Source organism: Macrobrachium nipponense, chromosome 25, assembly GCF_015104395.2.
Source record: "Macrobrachium nipponense isolate FS-2020 chromosome 25, ASM1510439v2, whole genome shotgun sequence".
Lineage (NCBI taxonomy): Eukaryota > Metazoa > Arthropoda > Malacostraca > Decapoda > Palaemonidae > Macrobrachium > Macrobrachium nipponense.
The window spans coordinates 4,788,797-4,794,513 of record NC_087214.1 but is presented as its reverse complement, the minus strand read 5'-3'; the positions used below and the strand labels follow the sequence as shown (position 1 = coordinate 4,794,513).

The 5,717-nt window shown below is 35.0% G+C and overlaps 1 long non-coding RNA gene across 1 annotated transcript; it reads right to left on the bottom strand.

Annotated features, from left to right (window-relative positions):
• Positions 1-1,523: 1,523 nt before the first annotated feature.
• LOC135199127 (uncharacterized) lies at positions 1,524-2,248 on the bottom strand. The gene is made up of 2 exons (XR_010310909.1): positions 2,099-2,248; positions 1,524-1,662 (listed from the first exon to the last, which is right to left on the bottom strand). It is a non-coding gene; the product is annotated as an uncharacterized LOC135199127 (long non-coding RNA).
• Positions 2,249-5,717: the final 3,469 nt, after the last annotated feature.

Below are 5,717 nucleotides of genomic sequence, written 5' to 3'. Positions count from 1 at the left end.
TACCTGAAGTCATATTTAAAAATATCCTATTTCTTGGTTTAGGGTTTAGTTTAGTTATAGGTGATCTTTTAAAGATCTTAGGTTGGTTTTTCCCTTGATATATATATATTAATTTTGATTATTATTTTGGCCAACCATTACTTTTTCCTTGTGTAAATGAATATTGTAACTTTTGTTGAGGTGTTTGTTCTTTTGTTGTTAAGTTACTGTGTTACATTTTTACTGACTACAATTCTGAGTAGAGACAAGAACCCTTGAAGTTACGGCCGTAAATAAGGTCGTAACACCCCGAAAAAGAATGTAGAAACTATATCCTTGCCGTGCTGGAGAATTTTGGCTGGCTTGCAACACTGATGCATTTCTCATGCATTTCCGTGATCAGAATGTCAATATATTGTATTTTATTCAGTGTGAAGGAAAAATATTTAAAGAAAAAGAAATCCCAAGGCTTTAGCATTGCTATGTTGGCGGACTTTGCTTTGCTTGAAGCATCTTGTTGGAAGTTAGTTGTAATGTATTGCAGCTTCGTGTGCATAATGGGCGCTAGTAAAACATTAATTTGCATTTTATCAACTTCGAAGAAGTCGTCGTTGTGGTCCCTCCAAAAATTCCAAAGGGTATACATTTGGTGTTTTAATAAAATATACAGTTTGCAGCATTGCAATATTGCAAGCTAGTTGGAATATACTGCAATTTTTACTGCATTTTTGGCTTAATAGACCAATCTCTTTCCCTTTACTTTAGCTTTAAGCAAAGTTTGTTCGTTCCTTAAAGTAGACTGCTTTCTATTCAGTTTTATCCTTGTGTAGTTAGTTTGTAACTTCAGAAATGCAAGAGATTTACATTTTATCTAATTTCAAATAAAATTTGCAAGCTCCTATAAAACAAGGCTCTAGACTTCTTATTTTCCCGACTTCAGCCTTGCTTGCAACATTGCGGTATTACAAACTCCTTTATATAAAAGACAATTATGCATCCATGCAAGCCTTTTAAGGTCCGATAGACTACATTTCATCCTATTTCAAATTAAAGCTGGTTTACTTCCACAAAAAAAATAGTTTTATATAACTTTTCCTTGCATTCAACATTGCCCTGTTGCTAGTAAATTGCAAGATATTGTAACAAAGTTACAAAATTTAAATAAAATGCTTCAATAAACATTTCATGCCATTAGTTGTAAGCCAAAGATATAAAACTAAACTGTAATGATCATGTGACTACAGAAAATTATCGTGTGTTAAAATGCTATATTACATCAAATTTTTTATTAGTGTCAGTCTTCTGTTTAAACCATTAATAATCACAGAAAATTTATCAAAATAATGAATAAAATCGGGTTTCTGTTTCGTCTTCAATTCTTAGAGAGAAGAAGAAGAAGCATTGTTTGTTTACAAACCCCCTTTGAAAGGATCCTCACTGTTTCTGGTTTTTAGGCCGTATTTTGAGGTCTTTCTCGTGTTTTTGGACTCCAACGTGTGAGTAAGATGAACAGAAATCCTAGGGAGGAGAATGAATAGACCAACTAAAATCCCAACTTATTTATTAGAAATGACTGAATAGGTGAAAAGTAACTGCTTGTTGGTTGTCTGGACTGGATTCTATCAAGTAGAAGAAGACCGATGACACCAGATCTCCCAATCCTCCCCAATTCCGTCCCACTCACTAAAACACGAGAAATATGAGAATTAAAAATTTGAAATACCGAAAGCACAACGAAGTAATATACTAGTCCCTTCGCAATAATTGAAATTCCGTACAAGTGAATATGGCAAGAACTCTTCTTACAAAATTAAGAGAAACCTTTATAGCAATGAAATCCGCTAAATATGAATATGAAATATAAAGTGTGGCAACAGGCCTATACTATATTAATTCAAAGATAAGTTTACGAAAGCTGGATCACATACTATAAACAAACAAACCTATACGGGAACAACGTGAATGAACAAAATGAAAAGAACTGCTTTCGTTTAAGGATTACGATGAATTAGCGAGCTTTATTATTTAAAAGGGCTGAATGCAAGGAACAGATTATTTAAGGAATCTTGGGAAAAATCTTAAAGCCACGAAATCACGGTGTCTAATGAAAGTGACATACCTCAAGAAATTTCCATCCTTAAAACTGTTAGTACAAGACATCAGTTGATGGTATGCGACGTCTGTCGTTGGTGTCGATGGCTTGAGGCTACTGTAGCAGATGAGGGTTAATTAGTGCTCCATTGCGAGTGAAAGTTACACAGAATACTGAGTTTCCAGTCCTCGGACTATGAAGGAGCTGGTGAGCTGTGCTGCAAAACTATGATGGAGGCATCGTGAGCCGAACTGCCAACCTTCGGCCCTTCTTGCCGCGAAGAAAAACATAAAACAGCCGGTTTCTACCCGAGTGGAGTAATTTCAGGCAGTCAAAGGATTCGGGAAGGAGGTGGTGTCACTTTAAACACAGTGATTTCTATACAAATTTACATTCACAAAAGCAATTATTTTAACATTTGTCACAAAAATGTTAAGAGAAAATGTCAAGTTAACGTTACTAAAAAAATATTAGAAAAATGTTAAAAGTCTAAGCAAATAACTGAAAATTTATATTTTCTTCATAAGATGGCAGTGAACTAGATAGTGCTTCAGCCTTCAAGTTAACCTGTTTGTTGCATAGACTCTTTATTTAGAACTTTTTTTTGCCTCAGACCCTCTAGGCGTTCTCAGGCCGGGGCTTCGGGTCGCCTCAGGCGATGTGACGTCATCATAGAAAACGGACGGTTCTCTTCCTGTGACGAAGGCAAACTACACCCCTATACCTATGAAACTTAAACCAAAGACTTCAGTCGGTTTAAAGTTTTCCTGTCCCCCTAATTACGACTCCGCATGTGATGTCATTTTCAATAAGTTGAAAATAAATGAAAATGATATACGAGGATTTCAGAATATACCAAGTAACAGAGTTGCTGTGAAATTTCTTGAGGCCAATGTTTTTGACGTTTTTATACGAGAGTATGAAGACAGTGATTAATTTTGGTGATGGGGATTAGGCCCTAGTAATTAATTTGAGCAGTGTATATACTTATGTATCAGTACGTTATGCACCCTTTGATTTGGAAGACTCCCTTTTAACTAGTGTCCTCAGCCATTATGGAAAAGTCCTCCATCTAAGACATAACACTTTTTCTCATGGGAGGGCAAGTGGTCTGCTAAATGGAACACGCACTGTGAAAATCGAAATAAAGAAAAACATCCCATCCTCCATAAATATCTGTGGTTATAATGTTGCCTTTCTGTACAATGGACAAAAAAAGACTTGTTACAAATGCGGAAGAGACTCTCACATGGCAGTTAATTGTAACATGGATAGCGAACCGAAGTTAAATATTTTCAATTTGAATGACTTTCCAGCAATGCCTGGTAAGGATTCTGGTAAGGGTGATGTACCTGGCAGATGGAACTTCTGATATTCAGCATGCGCAAGATAATGAAGGAAATGCGGAGCCACCATCTGATGAAAATAATACTGGCAATGACAAAGCGGAATCTGGCATCCTTGAAAAAGACCAGATGGTAATGTATGCGAAGTAGTAGAACAACTTGTAACTTTTCCCTTATCCCAAAGTGTTGATGACGTTATTGGAAAACCAAACAATGAAATGGAAGATAAATCACAAGGACTTGGATTGTAATGTTTCAACTAATAATGATGATACAAAGGATACTGACGGTGACAGTGATATCTTTGCAATAAAAAGTGCACCCGAAGGTGCTTCTCAAGTAATGGAAATAACTGATGATGAAGGGCCTCGCTCACAAGACAAGCCTCGTGTTCCTTATACTATTGGAAGTCTCTTTCCCGTTGATGATGATAAAAATCAAGAACTGGACAGTCTTGAAGAATTGCTGTAGCGACTTCAGTGTATAGAAATGATGAATCTGTGGATGATATGCCAGAAGAATGTGATATGGATTTAGAGGTAAATAAAGAAAGTGATATTGACGATGATTTGGAAAATGATGATAAAGGTTCAAACATGATGTCAGAAGGTCAGTGGAATTTAGAATTAGAAACTGTAGGTAAATTAAGGTTCACTAAAGGAAATTCCACTAAAGAAAAAAGGAGGGAAGCAAAAATGAATGGGAAAGGTAGGTTGTCAAAGAAAAAGAAAATTCAATTGCTTCATTTTCGGTTATATAATGGCTCTTACTGTTGCCACTTTAAATATTAATGGCTTAAATGAGGTAAATAAGCAAATGAAGGTTGTGTCTCTTATCATGTACTATAAAATTGATATCCTGTTAATTCAAGAGCATAATGTTAAAGATTTTTCAGTTTTGAGTTACCTCGCTCAACTTACGAGTATAGTGTTTAATCCAGCAATCAATTTAAAAGGAGGTACAATGATATGTATAAATAATAAAACAAGTGTAAAACTTTTATCAAAGGAAATGGACAATAATGGCAGAATCGTGGGTGTAAGAATACGTTACAATAAATATATTATACCTGTCATAAATGTGTATGCTCCATCAGGTACAAGTAAATCTGCAGAAAGGGAAGACTTCTTTAGAAATGAAATTTTGTACTACCTGATACATAATCATGATTATCTAATCTTTAGGGGTGACTTCAACTGCATAACAAGCACACGAGATTGCAGTAATGATAACAAAGCCTTGTTGTCTAAGTCTATGAGTACTCTTGTGAAAAACCTTGCCTTGAAAGACAATTACAAATTCTCAAACAGAATACCAGAGTACTTATATACGTGAAAACTATGGAATCAAGGATAGATAGGATGTATACTGTCAAGTTTAATTTGTTAAATGATATAATTCTGCTGATGCCACCGTATTCAATAAGTTTTTCAGACCACAGTATGGTTGTTTTGAGGCTAAAAATTAACACATGAAATTTGCACGAGGTATTGGAAGCTGAATGTGAAAGTTTTAGATTCTGATGAAAATGAAGGAAATTTTATGCATGTATGGCAGTGTATAAAGCAGAAAAAAGGTACATTTGATAACATACTTGTATGGTGGGACTGGGCAAAATTACAGTGTAAAACATTCTTTGTCAAATTATGTAAAAAGATATCACAAGAAAAGTATGGCTTGCTGAACTTCCTACAAACAAGATTACGGCATCTTTATGACATAAACTACAAAACTAGTGTAAATTATGACAATATTAAGCTTCTCAAAAATATGATTTGTGACATCCAGAATGAAATTTTAGAAGGTATAAAGATAAGAGCCAAACTAAATGATCTTACAATGGGTGAAAAAATGTCTGCGCATCTACTTGTTACCGAAAAAAAGAAAAGTCATACTAGCATTACCAGCATAAAACAACCCGATGGTTCCATTATAGAAAGTACAGATGGAATGTCTTTGATTAAAGAGCATTTTGAAAGATTATTTAGTATGGTCGCAGTTGATGAGAAAAGTCAAGACTATTTTCTTAGCTTCTGTATTTCTAGTTTGGACCAAGATGTACATTTGTTGAGCAGAGATTTAGAGGAAGCTGAGGTTTTCGATGCTGTCAAGAGTATGTGTAAATAAATCACCTGGATTGACGGGCGCCTATGAATTCTACAAAAAGTTGTGGGTGTAGAGTAAAATCTGATATAATGGAGGTGTTCAAATTCATTGCAACTATGAAATGCATGTCAGACAGTCAATCCTTAGGTATAATAAAATTATTGGCTAAAACATTGAGAGTTTATCCGTGGTGG